The 20,120-nt window shown below is 32.8% G+C and overlaps 1 long non-coding RNA gene across 1 annotated transcript in view; it reads left to right on the forward strand.

The window, feature by feature from the left end:
- Positions 1–12,000, forward strand: part of LOC123386828 — a 38,472-nt gene extending 26,472 nt beyond the window's left edge. Inside the window, exons 2-3 of the long non-coding RNA XR_006601270.1 lie at positions 1,682–1,770; positions 11,160–12,000. This is a non-coding gene — a long non-coding RNA (uncharacterized LOC123386828). The remainder of the gene's footprint in view (positions 1–1,681; positions 1,771–11,159) is intronic.
- The last annotated feature ends 8,120 nt before the right edge of the window (positions 12,001–20,120 follow it).

Raw genomic sequence — 20,120 nt, forward strand, 5'->3', positions numbered from 1 at the left:
AAAATATAAAAACTGAAAGTACTTTCATAAATCTAGAACATGTATATATGTATATATTGATGCATCTGTGTATACATATTTACCTTATGAATAAGTAAGTCTACATACCTATGCATGCGTATTCACATACACATCCATATATGTATATATGCATGAATATATTCATAAACATATATATATTATGAAATAGATATTACAAAAACTGAATCATATTGTTTTTCCACTGGTCTCTTTACTGATATTATGAATATTTTCTATGGCTATAAATATAGGCTCTACATCATCATTTCCAAGGGATACATAGTATTTTGCTAAGTGGATATTCAGTTTCTTTATACATAGTCCCCTATAGTTGAGCATTTAGCTTTTAGACAATTGTTTCCTATTAAAATAAATTCTGTGGTGAATATTTTAGTGATTGCATGTTCTACAGCCATATGATTATTTCCTTAGCATAGACTGTAAGAGTTAGAATTTTGGATCTCATGGTATGTTCATTCTTAATACTTAGAGATTGTACCAATATTGCTCAAAGGTACAGATTGTTCCATTTTAATTGCACTAATTTATTTTGCAAATATGCATTTATTAAAAATTGTTGAATTTATTTATTTATTTTTAAGGGTTTATTTAAATTCTAGTAAAAACTGTTGAATTTAAATTTTTTTCAGTTTTAATAGAATTTCAACCTAATTTGAACATGGATGTCTATTTTGTGGAAAATAATAAGCTGTAGAACAATGATTTTTTAAAAATATATGAATATCCCAAATCACAAGTAGCACTTAAAACATACTTTTGGCCTTATATTAAGGTATAAATACTGACATCCTACAGGGCCTCTCAAACACTGCATATGCAAAAACTGTGTCATTGTGGGTATGGCTGCTGAATTGTCCTCTATGGTCACTTTCTACCTCACTGGTTTTCCATCTCACAGGCTGGCCGCAAAGCCTATCGATCTTGGGTCTCAATAAAGTTATAGATACTTAACTCTCATAGGTCTTCCGGATTATTCTAAAAGCCATAAATATTAGATCTGGAAATGCCACAATCTGCAATATTTACAGAAAACAGTGTTTTGTGTACCGAAACAGTAGTTTATACATGTTTTGTTTCTCTGTAACTTACTACATTTAAAATGGACAGATATATTATTGTTCTCATCAAACCATCATTTAAGTATTAGAAAAATTAGCTACTTTTAATTTTTGAATAATTATTTTCTAGTAGATGTAAATGCAAAGATTCTCAACTTGCTAAGGAAGAAAAAGCCACATTTGAGATGTAGACTTGAAGAGTCTTGCAATACCTGAAAGTATGGAATATTACAATAATTTTATTATAAAAAAACTTTTCTGACATCAAGGACTTTCAATAAGCAATAATGTCTCATCTAATTGAATTCCTTCTCTAAAACTTCAACATCTTGAAACATAAAAAACAGGACTACATTTTATAAAGGTTACATTTGTTTTCGCATCTGGAAAAGAATTAAATCAATAGGCATATTTGGAAGAACAAAAATTGGATAGTATATTCCACTGGGTGAAGAAAAAGGAGATACCGCAAGGTAAAAGTAGATGTTAACAGACTAATGATCATTTTTTAATAACAGAGGGACCTTTCTGTGAAAAAAAAAAACCAATATATTTTTTTTCATTGCTGTCTTCTCTTTCAGCTAACCTTTGAATGAGAGAAACTTCTGCTGATGTCAAATGACCACAAGGATATTAACAACTGGACTTGGAGGCTGTCGGCCGCTGTTGGGTATGTCTCCTTTACCAAGCTGGCTTTCTTCACTACTGCCACTGACCTTGCAAACAGCTCCGACAAAGGTCGGAATGGATTCATTGATCAGCTAGACCAAGCATATGACAGTCTGTGCCTTAATTGAATCCCAAAAGGGGGCAGACTGGGTTTTTATTACAGAGGCCAGCCGATAGCACTCATTAAAAGCTCCACAGACTGTGTGGTTTACTAATTAGTTTATTATACAGACACCTTGACGATGGGCAAAGTTGTCATTTTGCCCTTTATCGCACAGGGGATGTTGTTAAAAGTTTAATCAGCTAACACTGACCAAGTTAGCTTGGCAGGCTGTGGATGGTCATTACTGAGGTCACCCCTGCTGTAGCAATTCTGACAGGGTCACAGCATGAACTTACAATAAAGAGAGTGTTACATAAGGTAAGAGCACACCTGAAAGGGACCCCAGAAAAGAGATGTGCTCTGCGGGGAGTAGGAAACAGATGGGCTGTTAGGACAAGTGAATCCTTTTAAAGTTTATCTTTGCCTGCCCTGTTTAACATATGCTTTCTGAAAAGATGGGGCATACAACAATCACTTTGATATGTTCATCAGAAATAAGATTGGTAACAGTTTTTTTTTTCCAAATATAAGGGTACTTGATTAAAAATTATGTTCCCGTGTTTTATTTAAGCTTTACATAGTGCCAGGGAAGTAAGCAAGATGTTTTATACTGTTTAAACTTGCCCTACTTGTACCATAAAAAATAAAAACTTCCTATTATAGACTATTATTATTAATTTTACTTAGAAAGTCATTTTGAACATTACCCAATTATATAAGAAAGTTCTCAATTTTACCAACTTTGTCTCATTTCTTTCAGAGGTTCTAATTTTCTAATGGGTTGATTCTTAAAGTATATAACAGCTAAGGAGATTTCTCTTTTTGTGTCTAAGCAAGATTATACAGTGAGTGAAGTATAGATGAATCCACATTATGCATTTGCTTAAAAATGCAGTAGATGAGTAGAATACATGTCTAATTAAAAATTATTGATAAATTCAAAATATATGCTATGCGTGAATAAATATATAAAATAATTTCTTTATATCCATTTTTTACTGTCAAAATGATAGTATTCTGTGTTCTCAGTAGAATTGGTCATGCAGTCCATCTAATTCAATTGTTAAATTAGTCCCATAACATTTTCAAAACATAATTTTGATTTTCTGTACACAACCTTAGTGGGATTGTGCTTTACAAAGTAGCTGTTTATGCATTTTAATAGTGAATTTCAGCTCTATGGATGATCTACTCTGATGTAGGTAACCAGTTTAGAAAGCAGTATTTGCATGTTCTCTGTCTTATCCTACAATAGTCAAATCTCTAGAGATCTGTATGAACCTGAATCTTAGACCCAGTTTATACAGTATACAAATTGTGCTGATCCACACCTGATCCTTTGAAATTGAAGCTTTTAACAGCATCTAATCTTTTTTTTCAAAATCAGTTATCATATCTGCAACATTATCTGAAGGCTTTGTGATAGTAAATCCATATTGGCTAAACAAGATAAGAATGTGTTCAAACCACACATTTATTTTTGATACAACAAACTTTTATTTTGACTCTGTCATGAGAAATAATGGGCAACATGAAAAGCATCTACCCTAGAGATTAAAATATAGTTTAATAGATGTGTGATCACATTGAAGGAGGCTTTATGAAGAGAAATGAAGAAACATTCTGTATTGCATTCAAACTGCAGAAGGAATTTTAGTAAGAATTGCATATTATCCAAATTGGAACTGATCCAGGGATCTAGGTCCGGCATTTAGGTTAACTATAGGGCTTGTAAAAAAGGAGGCATCTTCAGGGGTTCGCACACAATTCTTGATAGTCCCAAGGAAGCCTCCCACAGAGACAGATTGCTCTGTCAAGCCCACACAGGCAAATGCTTCATCATTAACTCACTTTGGAACAAAAAATAAACTGTTTCAACAGTGGAATTAAACGAGTACTGCTACTGTGTATGTTTCCTCCCAGAGGCCATGAAAGAAACCAAGAAACTTTTGGTAAGAAATCTGAAACATCATCTTTTCAAACATCTCAACAGAAGTATGTTAATTTCAAACACTTCTAAGACTTTATGCTATATAAAAGTTTGATAAATTTAACTATTAAAGATCAAAGCTTTCATACATCACAAGACAACTTAAGGAAAGTGAAAAGTCAAATTATAGACCATGAAAAGTTATTTGCAACACACAAAATCTTACAAAGACTCAATATCAATAACGTATAAGAAATGCCTATAAGTCATCAGGGTAAGGAAAAATACAAGTGGAAAAATGAAAAGAAGGCAATGAAAATGCATTTGATGGAAGCAGGAGACATGGGGCTAAAAGTAGATATACACGCATATATATACACATATATCTATATGTACAAACATAGACATATCTATAGAATTGTATTTGTATCTGTATCCACACATTACATATATAAAATATGTTCAGACTTATTTGTAATAAGGAAAATACAAATGAAGACAACAAAGACATGCCATTTTATGTACATTTTGATTATCAAAAATTTTAAATTCAGATAATACCTAAGATAAAATATAACCAGGATAAACACAATCTTATTGATAATAATTAACAATACTTTTGAAAATGGCTTGGCTCTACACAGAATCGAACATTCCCGTTCCCTTCAACCCAGCAGTCACTCTCCTAAGTACAAATCCCATGACACTTATAAGCACGTGTGCTTCAGGAGACATGCATAAGATTGTTCAGATTCTGAACTGGTACATCCGTGGGCACTTATTTATTAAATCATCAGTCAATCAATACACAGATATACAAATTAAAGTAGACTATATGTAGTTAAAGATGGATATGTGAGAGGAAATAAAGATTTTGTTTAATATGTATATCTGTAAAATAGAGAAAACCGAAAATAAAGAAAAAAAACACAAACCCACAATGAAGAAGAAACTGAGAATCAGATCGTGAAGAGATACATGCCAGAGTTTCCTGGGTGTGGATAAGGATTTTTGGTCTTGGTTACCTACGTAGTTGGTTTTTATTTCTACTCAGAGACAGGAGATAAATCCTTGGGCCCAGGTGAGGCAAGGAGTTAGAATGAATACTGCTGTATAAATCTATTACCTTCAAAGTGTTATGCCCTCTGTGAAAGGGTGAACTGATAGCTCAGAGAGATGTCAAAGGGATGTCTGAGTCTGAATTCTGGGTGAGCAAAGAAAATGTTTTCCCTGAGAAGCTTAACCACTACCCTGATTCTCAAGACAGTTTAGAGTCTTCATTATTCTGGGAAACTGCATGTCAAAAATAAACATTAAAAAAAGGAGAATATATATTTTGCCATGATTGAAAGATTTTTGACACTGCACAGAATAAAAAGTGATTAAAACCACAACTTGATCCTGCGTAATAGAATAATTTTTTTAAAATATCCAACTATGATAGAAACACATAAAAATATTTACAAACGGTAACTAAAAGACCAGACACCACAAAAGTGATATGGAGAGACAAAGAAATATAGCTAAAACTATGGTAATAAATAATATCAAGAATATGGTGACTTAAATTTTAAAAATAATATATATTAAAATGCAATTAAACAAATGAACTGATATAGCTAAAAAGGAAATCAGCAAACTGGAATATAGGGGTGAGTTAAATAGCAACTTAGAGACTAAAATAAAGGATATAGAAATGATATCAGGAAATCTTAGTAGAAAAAAAGAGGTCCAGCAGATACTAGATTGTTGTTCCAAAAAAAGAAAATGAGATAATGCATTACTTGAAGTAATAATGGATGTCAATTATAAAGATCAATTATAAAGCTAAAAATATAAACAGAATTCTAGAAGGAAAAGACACCAAATATTTTGTTTATTTAGATGTCTCTAATTACTTTTAGTGTCATGACAATAAACACTTTTTAGAGAGCAAAACAATTTGAGACCTAACGTGTTATATTTTATTTCTTCGTTTAATGTTTATCTACCACATACAATGGAAGCAGTGTGAGAGCACTGCTTTTGTGTGTCTTGTTCATGTTTGTCCTTTTTTTACTTAAAAAAATATAAAATCAACAACAAATATTTCAGTAATGAATGAAAGAAGTCAAACAATAATATTGTAAAAAGGAAATATAGAGGTAAACTAAGAATCATATGTTTAGCTAAATTGTCATTCTAAGTGAAGAAAAATAAAGATATTTTCAGATAGGTAGGGATTAAATTTTACTCACTTTTTTCCAGAAATATTTTATTGGATATATTTTAGAAAGAAATAAATTGCAATAGAAGCAATGTGAGCATCAAGTTGGTTAACCTGGAAAACACTTAGGTAAATCTATAGCATAGATTATACAAAGTAATATTAATAAATGGTTTATAAAAACAAGACATCTGAATTAGTAGCATTGATATTATAGATCAGGAAGAAATTATAAGGGGATAAGAAAAAGTTATAACTTCTTGCCTTTTCAGGATTATTTTAAAGATTGTACCTCTAAAAAAATAAAATAAAGATTGCATCTCACATTAGACACTGTTAAGTAAATAAACACATCACACATTCAAGTGCAATTGAGAAAATAACAGAACTAGAAGGTATAATTTCCAAATTAGTGGAAAGACAAAAAGGAGGGGAACACAGTAAGTAACATGAAGAAATAAAACAATGTCAAGTAGGAAGCACACAATAAGACATTTGAAACAAGCCTACATACTAGACTAGTCACTACTCTAAATAAAATAAACTAAATTTATCATTTAAGTACAAAAGTAAAAATGGTGGACTATGAAGATCCAAGTCTTAGTTTCCCTATAGAAGCATCAAAACCAATTAGAAACTTGTTTACATTTTCAGGAATTTGCACAGCAGTCAAAGGTTTATAGAGAACAAGTAAATTCTTAAGAAAAAGCCACATTCCAATGGCAAGAAATTTCATGGTGTATTTATTTATTGTACTCCCGTCCCTCTCTGAAAGGGATAGAGGTATAAAGAAGTAGAGTTTTTGCATGTATTCCAGCCAATGTAATTTACACTAATTGTCAAAAGAAGCTCTTCAGATAGAAGAAAAATGATACCAGATGAATATTTGGATCTAAAAATGAATGAAAAACACTAAAAGTGGTTAATGGTGAGTAGACATACAATACAATCATTGTCTCTTAGAGTTAGGTGTTGATATCTAAGAAGAGTGATACAGACACCTGATTGGAAGGACTAATCATTGGTGGAAATGTTGGTGCCTTAATGGGGTTAGCAGGGCATTCATACAGTTGGATGACCAAGCATGGGCAGCCAGACTCAGGTGAATGTGAGAATATTGTCAGTGGATGCACATCAATGCAGTTGTGCCAGTGTATCATCCCTAAGAAGGATGTCCAAATCTGAACAGGATAAAGAAATCATCCACTCTATGGAATGCAGTCTGTCATGGGATTTTGGAGCCCAAGTGTAATGAGGATGAGAATCATACAGGATGGTGCTCAGTGTGGGAAATCCAAGCCCAGGAAGAGTGAGGGGGACTCCCACAATGAATTTCTATCTGATGTGGGCTTTAAGAGCTTATTAGAGTGAGAAGAGTGTCCAAGCAAGTATGAAGGATAATGTGAGTGGGTGTCAAGTGAAGTAAGGAGAATGCCCCTGCGAAGGACAAGATTGACATGAGGTTTAGAGCTCAAGCAGGGTGGTGATGATGACCTGGAGGATGATCTGGGAGGACAGCCTGGGAGAATTCAACCTGATTGAAATGAAGAAAGCATATACCTGATGTCACAACCTAGTAGAGGATGTTAGATCACTAGCAGGGTTTGTAGTGCCTCCACATGTGATGATGGCCTAGTGGGAGTTGGTGGACCAGACTAGGATGAAGAGAGCACACACAGGGGGAATTATGTCAGTCTCATTGAAGTGTCAGAATCCATAAGGGGAGAGGAGGGCATCCACCCTGAAGTGGCAATGGGATATTGGCTTCATGTAGGCAGTTGCTCAAATAACAAATATATTAAAAGTAACCCTTCCCCAGGTTTCCCATTCTTAGGGAAAAGAATGACAGATATGGGAAGTGAGAGAACTGAAACCCTATCAAATTAGATAGGAATAAGAATATTAGTGTGAAATCATGGTTCTCAGTATATATGGATAGATATAGAGAAAATGTAGATGTAAGTGTGTGTGTGTGTGTGTGTGTGTGTGTGTGCACGCGCGCGTGTGCATGTGCGTGTGTGAACGTGCATGTGTATTCTCTGGCTCTGTCCAGAGAAAGCAATGGGAACAGGAACACCCCAATAGTAATGAGTATAAATATTACCAGTTCTTTTTTTTCCAAATACTATTCTTCATGCTCCACCTAATGGAATTAGACCTCCTTGGATAAATTGCTGATACTAGGTCTAGGGCGGGGAAAATAAAAAGTGGACTAGGCATACCTAGCTGTGCCATAAAATAAGGACGTGCTCAAAAAAAAAATGAGAAATATCAAAAAGGCAAACCTGGGGCAATTTGGACATCAATATACATAATGATTGTATTGAATTATAATTCACAAAATTAACCATATGTCACTGTCATTATATTATAATTATATTATATTATTATATTATATCATGATATCATGATATCATGATATATTATATCATGATATCATTATCATTATATCATTATATCATCATATATGATTATATTATAATATAATAAAGCAATGAAAAAAGTGAAATTTTGTGGAATCAATTTAGGAGTCAAAACCAGAATCTAGTCACATAGTGAGAGATACTTTTCTTTGGCTAAGTAGCTATATTCCAGGTATGCAAGGAAGGCTCAATATTAAAAACAGATCCATGTCATTCATTGTTATGTATAGATCAAAATGGAAAAATAATATAACTTTTGTGGATGCTGAAAGGACTTGTGATAAAATGTAACATTTACCTCTGATTAAAAATATTAATTCTAGGGGCGCCTGGGTGGCTCAGTCGGTTGAGCGTCCGACTTCAGCTCAGGTCATGATCTCGCAGTTCATGAGTTCGGTCCCCGCATCGGGCTCTGTGCTGACAGCTCAGAGCCTGGAGCCTGCTTCACATTCTGTGTCTCCCTCTCTCTGCCCCTTCCCTGCTCATGCTCTGTCTCTCTCTGTCTCAAAAATAAAATTATTTAAAAAAAACATTAATTCTAATCGTGAAATATTGGTATTTATCTCACCTACAGCAATGCATTCACCTCCTAATTGCTCTTTCTTCCATCCTTGAATACCTACACTGCCTCTCCTGGCAGTTTTTTTTATCACATGAGCCAACATTTATTCAAAATGTAAGTCAAACCAGTCATTTCTTTTCTTAACCTACCATAGGTTTCTAATAACTAGATATAAAAAGTAAATATAAAAAAAACAGAACTGTAAACCGTTTGGCAGAAAATATATGAGGTATTTTCTGTGACATTAAGATAAGGAAGGATTTCATGAACATGGAATATTCTTGAAACTGCAAATTCATTAACTAACATTTAAGTGATCAAAATGATGCACCCTCCTAAGTAGTCTAGGCAGCCTCAAGCATAAAAAAAAAGTCAAATATCATTAGCAATCAAAGAAATGCATATTAAATCTAAAATTAAATACCAGAACACATCAATTAGAATTGCTAAAATGAAAAATAAAAAATTAAGTGACAGTGAAGATGCAGAGAAACTGGATCTCTCAGACATTACTGGCATAGCCACTCTGAGAAACAGTTTGCAGTGTCTTATAAAGTTAAATGTGCATTTGCATGTGATCCAGTAATTTTTGGTGTATTTTGGGGTGTTATTCCTGGAAAAATGAAAACTTATGTTTACTCAAAAACCTGTACGGGGCGCCTAGGTGACTCAGTTGGTTAAACACCCGACTTCCACTCAGGTTATGATCTCATGGTTAGGGGGTTCGAGCCCTGCATCTGGCTCTGTGCTGACAGTGTGGAGCCTGGAGCCTGCTTCAGATTTTGTATCTCCCTCTCTCTTTCTGGACTAGATGCACCGTTGTGCTCTCCCTCTCTCTCAAAAATAAATAAATATATTTTTTGAAAAAACCTGTACATAAATATTCATATAAATTTATTTGTAAAAGCCAACAACTGGAAATAATCAAATATCTGTCAAAAGGCAAATGGATAAACAAACTGTGATATATTCATACAGTGGAATACTACTCAAAAAAAAAAAGGAGCAGACTATTGTTACATACATCAACTTGGATGAATCTGAAGGCATGTGTTGAAGATGTCAATCTGAAAGTATTACATACCATATTAACCTATTTATTTAGTATTCTCAAAAAGAAAAGATTATATGGGTAACAGATCAATGCTAGAGGTTAGGGTTGGAAGAAGAGTGTGACTTTGTAGGAGTAATATCAGAAAATATATTCCTGGTGGTGGAAGAGTTCTACATTCAAATTTCTGTGGTAGTTATATAAATCATTATGTGTGATAAAGATGGAAAGGTACATTGAACATGGAGAGTATATAAATGTTGTGAAATATGGCTCCACTTCTGGTGGCAGGATCTGAAGAAGGGGAGTAGGCACCATGTTTGGTCAAAAAGGTGGCAAGAAGTCCCTGAAGCATCCTAAGAAGGAGACCAAGAACATGAATGAGGAAACTAGGGCATTTGAGCAAAAACAGAAAAGGGAGCAGAAGGAACTTGAGGAGCTAAAAGCAAAAGCTATGGCGAAGGGCCCTGGCCAAGGTGGAATTAAGAAATCTGGCAGAAAGTAACCTGTTTCTCATGCCTGAGGCAATGGTGATTCTTAATTCCATTTCTATTTAAACATCTGGATTACCTGCCATAACATCTGTTACCACTTATTGCTCGAAAACAGTCCTGTCTTGGGGCCTATTGAACATTTAAGAAAAAACTTCGGTGAAAAAATAATAAAAGCTGTGAAATATGAATAAGGCCTCTTGTTTTATTAGTAGTATTGTATCAGGGTTAATTTCTAGTTTTGATAATGCTCCATGATTCTACAAAATGTTAACCATTGGGAAAAGGTGGATGAAGTGTACTCAGGAATTCACTGTACTATTATTGAAACTTCTTGTGAGTCTAAAACCATTTCAAAACAAAGTGTTTAAAAGTACAAAAATTTTTAAAGATTAAAAAGTATATAGCCATAATTTTATTGTGATATCTAAAATATGTAGAAATGACTCCTTAATATCATCAAGTATTCAGTAAGTGTTCAAATTTTCCCAAATGTCTCATGTTATTTTTATAGTTGTTGTTTATCATAATTGGGAATGAAATACTGTCTACATATTTGGTTTATATTTCTCTTAATTCCCTTTTGATCTATACATTCTCTTTTCTTTTTTCTTATACCTACAGTTTATTAGTTGAACAAACCGGATGGTTAGTCCTGTAGCATAGCCTGCTGACCCTCATGTTGAAGGTATTCTGTTTTTTTATTACTATTTTTTATTTGAATTCCAGTATAGAATGTTAAGGGTATTCTTGTGGTGTCACTTAATATATCTTCTGCCTATGTTTCTTTTAATCTTCCAATTAGAGCTGGAGGTTTGATCAGCTTCAGGTTCAGTTTTTGACAAGACTATTTTATAAGTGCTTACATATTATATTTGCAATATAACTTCTCTTTGGGGGGGCTTTAGTAACTATTGATAATTATTGCCTGGACCCATTAACTTCTTTAATGATTATGAAACAGTGCTATTTAAATGCTCTCATTTCTTCTTCATGTATTAGCTGGAGTGTCTTTATGGAGAAAATTTCCTGTAATTCACTATTTGCTTCCTCTGATGTACAGTTCACTAAGAAAATAAAGAATATTTGTTATTTTCTCCTTCTGCTAACTTTGGGCTAAGTTTGTTCTTTTTATAGTTCCTTGAAATGTAAAGTTATGTTGTTTATTTGCAATCTTTCTTCTTTCTTAATGTAAGCATTTATCACTATAAACTTCCTTCTTAGAACTGCTTACACTGCATCTTGTAAGTTTTGACATATTGTGTTTCCATTTTCATTTATTTCATGATATTATTTGATTTCCCTTTTGATTTCTTATTTGACTCATTGATTGTTGAGTAGTGTATTGTCTCATTTCCACATATTTGTGAATTTTTCAGTTTTCCTCCTGTTATTGATTTCTACTTTCACATACCATTGTGCTCAGAAAAGATACTTAGTATGATTTCAATCTTTTTAAATTTTTGAAGACTTATTTTGTGACCTAACATATAATCTATCCTGGAGAAGTCCCATGTGCACTTGAAAAGAATGTGTATTCTGCTGCTATTAGATGGAATATTCTGTATAGGTCTGTTAGGTCCATTTGGTCTAAAGTATAGTTCAAGTCCAATGTTTCTGATAAATTTTCTGTCTGGATGATCTATACATTGTTGAAAGTGGGGTGTTGAAATCCCCTACTATTATTGTGTTGTTGTCTATTTCTCCCTCTAGATGTGTTAATATTTGCTTAATATATTTGGGTGTCTGATTTGGAGTTCGGGATAATAAGCACTTCCTTTCTCTATTTACCAGTTTTCAAAGTAGTAATTTTTTTTCTATAGCATTCTTTAAAGCTAACAAAAAATAGTTTACTATTTAAGTATCATTATAAGCATATTAGTTTTAACATACCTGATGTATGTGTTTAGTTATCATTCTTATTGATGGTTAAACTGTCCAATCCTTGACTCATGATAACCTCATCGGCTTGACTTTAGTTCTCTTTGCCACATTCCGAGTAGTCTTATAAATAGTGTTTGTCACTACAACAAATTATTGAAACTTGTCTTATATTTGTCCCCTGCCAGATATGGTATCAACTATTTTTCCATTTTTCTGTTTTTTATAGTGAGAAATGACATTTATAGACCACAATCTGGGCACCTGAGTTGCTCATTGCTGGGTTGTTATTCAAATCTGGATTGAAAATATGTAATATGTTAGAAGAGATTATATATTCTGAATTTCTGTATCTGATATTTCCAGTTTACATGTAAGACTAAAGTTTTTTTAACAGAACTTTTTTCACTGTTTCAAAACCCTTTTTCTTATGCTAGAATTATTGTCTTAATTGCATTGACATAATTTTTCATATGTGTATGTACTTAGATATTTATATATATGTATCACAATAACATTTCCAATGTTATTACTCATAATATGAGGATTCGTGCAATTTAAATGTTTTGTTAGTTTTACTTTGTTCTTAGGGCATATCTTAAAAGGGATAATTGGTCACTAAACTGTTTCAGACTCAATTGAAATAATTTTCCTTTGTATAATATACTACCAACTTGAAACATGACAGGCTCATTTGTTTTATATTGCTTTATATTTTAAAGCTTTTTATAAATTTATATTTGTTTTATAAATAAACATCTCCATAGCAACAAAATCAAATCTAGAAATTAAGGCATATTTAGAGAAGTCTAGATTGTGCCCTGTCCCCTCCATTTTGCTCCTTTTCTCTCACACAGGGAACATCTTTTTTTGTTTTGTTTTTTAGGTTAGCCATCTATCTTTCTAGAGTAACCAAACACACATATATTTGTATTTCTCCCCATTCTTAGATTGCATATATACATCGCTGTATATACTTTCTCCCATCTTGCTTGCTTCTTAATTATATTGCTTGGGTGCACCTGAGTGGTTCAGTTGGTTAAGTGACCACTTCTTGATTTGGTTCAGGTCATGATCTCATGGTTCATGAGATCAAGCCTTGCATTGGGCTCTGTGCTCACAGCACGGAGCCTGCTTGATTGTCTCTTTCCCTCTCTCTCTCTCTCTCTCTCTCTCTGCTCTTTCTCCATTCTCTCCCTCTCAAAATAAATAAATAAACATTCAAAAACATATATTGGCTGAAGATACCTTCATCTCATTACATAGAAATATTCTTCATTCCTTTCTGTAGCTGCAATTTACTTCATTGGCTAATGTGCCATCATCCCCAAGTCTATAAATGGATATTTGAGTTGCTTCCAGTTTTGTTTTTGTTTTTGTTACAAATACTGTATCGGGGCGCCTGGGTGGCGCAGTCAATTAAGCGTCCGACTTCAGCCAGGTCACGATCTCGCGGTCCGTGAGTTCGAGCCCCGCGTCAGGCTCTGGGCTGATGGCTCTGGGCTGATGGCTCGGAGCCTGGAGCCTGTTTCCGATTCTGTGTCTCCCTCTCTCTCTGACCCTCCCCCGTCCATGCTCTGTCTCTCTCTGTCCCAAAAATAAATAAATGTTGGAAAAAAAATTAAAAAAAAAAACAAATACTATAAAAGTTATAGTTATCAGAACTTATGTGCAGTCACTTTATCTCCAAATTTTTGGTAATGTATTTTGGGATACACTTCTAGACATGGAATTTTGAATAAAAGAAAAAGTCACATGTAACTTCACTAACTACTCCCAATTTTCTCAGTAGGGCTGTATAATTATTTTTTCTTTCTTTCCATCTTACATTTTCCCATATTTCATCAAAGCAACGTGCTATCAAAAATGAGATTTTTGCCAATATGAGAGTTGAGAAAATTGTTTTCATTTAATTTAATTAAGTTTGAGGAGATGCATCTTCGTATGCCTGAAGCCTAATAATGGGGAAGAGGAATGAGAAGAGGAGAAAGAGGAGGAGGTTATATGTAAACGGTCTATTTGTGTATCTTATTTATTTTGCTATAGGGTTGTGTGCAATGGTTCTGAATGTATACTCTATAATTGGGAATATTAAACTTTTGTTTTTGACATAAATTGTACATATCTTCCTAATTGGACATTGATCATTTTTATTTTGCTTATGGTGCTTTTACCAAGCATTTGGTCACATTTACCAATTGTTTTCTTTATTTCTTCTAGATTTTTAATCTAGGACTGTTTATGTAACCCCAATTCTTGTATAATTCCATATTTTTAAACCTAAATGTCTGATCATTTGGAAGTTTTCCTCATAAACAGCATGTGTAACAAATCTAATTTGATATTTTCTACATTTGTCTAGCTACTTAATTTTCCAACATCAATTCTTTAAAAGTCCACTTTTCCCCATAGATTCAAGATTTTCTTTGAATGTTATACTAAATTTTCATATATACTTGGGTATTTCTGCATTTTATAGTCTGTTCCATTGGTCTTTCTCTTTATGAACTGATACCATACTGTCATCATGAGTTGGCATAGACCCCTCTTAGCTCTTCTAATTGAGATTTTTTGGTCTATTTTTTATACTTTTTCTTCCAGATGAATTTGATAATTAACATCTCTTGCTATAAAAAAAAGTGGCAATATTTTACTGAATGCCATTAAATATCAATTAGGGAAATTGCAATTTTAATTGTTTCTCTTCTTTGATCCAGCAATTTACCTATGTATTCTAGGTACTACTCACACATGTTCACAAACAGGTGTAAACAAGAATATTTGTTATAAGAGTGTTTGTAAAGGAAAAAGTAGAAACAACTTCAATATTAAAGGGAAGAATCATTAAATAAATATGGGGTATATTAACAGATTATTATGTAGCCATTAATCTAATTATGAGGATTTTATGAATTTATAAAGAAATACTATATAATATATATAAGTATATGTTATATGCAGTTAAAATATATAACAGGATCATACTTGTTTAAAGAAAAAATAAAAATAATATACATACATAACAGAGATTATGAAAGAAAAATGGTTGCATGATTGGTGTTGTTTAAATATTTTAAATTAAGATAATTTACTTTTTCTTGAATCACATGTTCTTTCTCTGTTTCATTATTTCCATTAGCATGCCAACATAATATTACATATCCCCTCTTCAAAATAAAATCCTTTACCTCATACACCCCTGTAGTTATCACTCATTGTCTCTTCTCATTTTCTGCAAAATTTCTTTGAAGACTTATGTCTATTTATTGACTTTATTTTTAGTCTCAGTTTCTCTTGAATCTAAGCAAATTGAGATTACCTCTCTAAAACTTTAGGACATCAGTGATTTCTATATTAGTACACAAAATGATCAATTATTATGGTTGATATCTCAGCAGCATTTAAAGCAACTGATCTCTTCTCCTTTTAAATAGTTACTGCTTTAGGCTTCTGGACACCATACATTTCCATTTTTCTTTCTACCTCACTTTTTGTTTCTTCCTATTTTCTTTGGCTGAATTATCCTTCAATTTCCAACTTCTACATGTTGTAATGTCCTAAATTCTCTCCTGAGATCCATTCTTTCATCTAACTACACTAGTTCTAAGTGAACATAATGGCTTTTAAAAAATCCATTTAATAATGACTTCTAAGATCGCTCTAATTCTAAGCAGTCCCTGAACCAAATCTTCCTCCACACTATTAAGTTTTCCATTTGGAGATCTAATAACCAACTAAAATTTATTATATCTGAAACCAAATTTATGATTTCACCTTACATTTGCTATACTAACCCCCATCCTACTAAATAGCACATTATTCACACAGTTGAGTGAAAAAGTGGGCTATAATTTGCTACTTCATTTTTATCTCACACTCCATACTTTTTCTAATTTGCTACTTAATTTTTATCTCACACCCCATACTATTTCTTAGAAATACCTTAAAATTTTTTGAGGGTTGATGTCAGCAAAATTGGCAGAAAAGGCATCTCCAGAAGCTTATCCTCCCACAGAAATATAAAAAGATCATGCACAGAGTCATCTGCAAAGACTGGAAGAGTTTCAATTCATTTAATTTTTTTCTTCCATTATTTCCATTTTTCCCTTCTTCTTCTTCTTCTTCTTCTTCTTCTTCTTCTTCTTCTTCTTTCTTCTTCTTCTTCTTCTTCTTCTCCTTCTTCTTCTCCTTCTTCCTCTTCTTCTCCTCCTCCTACTCCTCCCCTCCTCCTCCTCCTTCTCTTTCTCCTTCCCCATCCACTTAGCACTTAAGGAAACAAACAATTCCAGCCTACAGCAAGCCTCAAAAAGAAAATCTTAAGGAGGGTGAGGAATTAATTTTTTCATGGTTACCATATTATAATATCCAAAATGTCCAGCATTGAACAAAATACTACAAAGCATACAAAGAAATAAGAAAGTATGGCCTATTCACAGAAGAAATTAACACAAACTTCCCTCTGAGTAAGCACAAACCTTGGACTTACTAGACAATAACTTTAAACCAACTATGCTCAAAGAGCTAAAAAATATGGACAAAGTGCTAAAGACCTAGGAGAACAATATATGTACAAATAGAGGATATCAATAGAGAGATAAATAGATAAATATTCTATTAAAAATATAAATTTTGGAGCTGAAAAGTACAATGACTAGCATGAATAACTCACTATAGGGTTCCAATAACAGGTTTCAGAAGGTAGAAGAATCATTGAAAATCTTCCATCAAAGGAGTTTCTATGACCTAAGCTTTCACTGATGAAACGTACCAAATATTTAAGGAGGAAATGAATACTCATCCTTCTCAAGTTTTCAGGAAAAAAAATAGAATAAACACTTCCTAACATATCCTATAAAGCAAGCATTACCCTGATATCAAAGTCAGAGAAAGACAACTCAAAAAGAGAAAACTACAGACAAATATCCTTAATGAATATAAGTGTCAAAATCCTCAAAAAATACTAGCAAACTGAATTGAACAGCATATTTAAATGGTTATATATACACCATAAACCAGCTATATTTAATAAAATTGCAAGATACAAGATCAACACGCACAGTTCTGTTTCCTCATACCTGAAATAAACAATCCAAAAAAGAAATTGAGAAAGCAATGGAATTTACAATAACATTTCAAAGAATTAAGCACTTAGGAATAAATCTAACCAAAGGAATAAAAGACTTGTAGACTTAAATGGCAACACATTGCTAAAAGAAATTAAATATCTTAAAAAAATGAAAACAGAAAGATTGGAAAGATTTGTGTTCAAAGATTGGAAGATTTAATTGTTAAAGTTAAATCTTATATACTTATTGTATACTTATATACTTATTGTTAAAATTAAGTCTTATATACTACCCCAATTTATCTATAGATTCATTACAATCTCTATCAAAATCCTAATGAAGTTTTTTACAAAAATACAAAATTTGATTTTAAAATTCATATGGAATTTCAAAGGGTTCTAAACTGTCAAAACTATACTGAAAAACGACAAAGGTGGAGGACCCCTCTTCCTGATTGCAAAATATCTACAGTAATCAAAACAGTGTAGTACTGGCATTAAGACAAACATATAAACCAATTGAATGGAACAGAGAGCCCAATAACAAATCACATATATAAACAAATGATTTCAACACGGTCCCAAGACCATTCAACGGTGGAAATAATTTGTCTCTTCACAAAAAGGTGCTAGAGCAGGTAGATATACACATGCAAAAAAATGAAGTTGGCTTCCTACCTTATTCCATATGCAAAGACTAACTCAAAAGGGATCAACAATCTAAATTCAACAGCTAAAACCATAAGATCCTTGAAAACATAGAGGGTAAATCATGATTTTCTACTTAGCAGTGGACTCTTAAATATAACACAAAGTTATATTAAAAAGTACCAAGAGAAAAAATAGATAAATTGAACTTCTCAAAATTAAAAGTGTTTTGCATCAAAGAACATTATTAAGAAAGTGAAAACATAACCTATATAATGAGAGAAAATATTTGCAAATAATATATTTGACAATGATCTAGTATCCATAATATATAAAGAACATTTACACTTGAACAATCAAAAGGTGAGCAACCCAATTATAAATGGGCCAAGATTTTGAATGGACGTTTATCCATGAAGATATACAAATGACCAAAGGTACATGAAATGTTGCTCAACATCATTACTAATTCGGAAAATGTGAATCAAAACCCTACATACAATGAGTACCACTGCACACATGGTATGATGGCTGTAACTAAAACAAACCTAAAAAGCACAACTACTCCAAAAAGTAATGAATTTTTGCAAAACAGGGAAAAATTGATAATAGCAATGTGAAATGGCTCCACCATGGGGAAATATTTTGACGTTCCTCAGAAAGTTAAATATGTAATTACCATATGACTCTGATATTCTACTCTTAGGTATATATCCAAAAGTATTGAAAACAGATAAACAAATACATTTATGTAATGCATGTTCATAGTAGCCCTATTCATTATAATCAAAAAGTGGAAAGAGCTTAATGTCTATCAATAAAGGTCCAGATAAATACATAGTGGTATATCCATGGAATGAAAATGGTACTCAATCATTAAAAGGAATGAAGTATTGATCCATGCTATAACACAGATGACTTCTATATCATTATGCTACATGAAAGTAGCCAGACACAATAGGTCACCTGTTGTATTATGTATATTTTTATGAAATATACATATTAAATATGTATAGATAAGTCGTTAGAGACAGAATGCAGTTTAGAGTCTGCCAGTGTCCGGATGGAGAGAGAATTGGGAGCTTCTGCCTAATAAGTACAGACTTCCCTTTGGGTAAGATGAAAATGTCTTGGGACTAGATAAAGGGGGCAATTTTGAAACACTGTGAATGTACTAAATGCTATTGAATTGTTCACTTTAAAATGGTCACTTTTGAAGCCAAGAATTCTTTATCCAGAAACAAATCTCTATCCATTCAAAATTGAAGGAGACATAAAAACATTTCCCAAACAACAAAAACTAAAGGAGTTTATGACCACTAAACCAGCCCTGCAAGAAATTTTAAGGGGGACTTTCTGAAGAAAGAAAAGATGGAAAAAAAAGACCAAAAGAACAAAGACTAGAAAGGACCAGAGAATACCACCAGAAACCCCAACTCTACAGGCAACATAATGGCAATAAATTCATATCTTTCAGCACTGACTCTAAACATCAATGGACTAAATGCTCCAATCAAAAGACATAGGGTAACAGAATGAATGGATAAGAAAACAAGATCCATCTACATACTGTTTATAAGAGACCCATTTTAGACCTAAAGACACATTCAGATTGAAAATAAAGGGATGAAGAACCATCTATCATGGTAATGGTTGCCAAAAGAAAGCTGGAGCAGCCATACTTATATCAGACAATCTAGATTTTAAAATAAAGACTGTAACAAGAGATGAAGAAGGGCATTATATCATAATTAAGGAGTCTGTCCACCAAGATCTAATAATTGTTAAACATTTATGCACCAAACATGAAAGCACCCAAATATATAAATCAATTACAAACATAAAGAAACTCATTGACAATAGTAGGGGACTTCAACACCCCACTTACAACAATGGACAGATCATCTAAACAGAAAATCAACAAGGAAACAATGACTTTGAATGACACACTGGACCAGATGGACTCAATAGATACATTCAGAACATTTCTT

Source organism: Felis catus, chromosome B4, assembly GCF_018350175.1.
Source record: "Felis catus isolate Fca126 chromosome B4, F.catus_Fca126_mat1.0, whole genome shotgun sequence".
NCBI classification, from domain to species: domain Eukaryota; kingdom Metazoa; phylum Chordata; class Mammalia; order Carnivora; family Felidae; genus Felis; species Felis catus.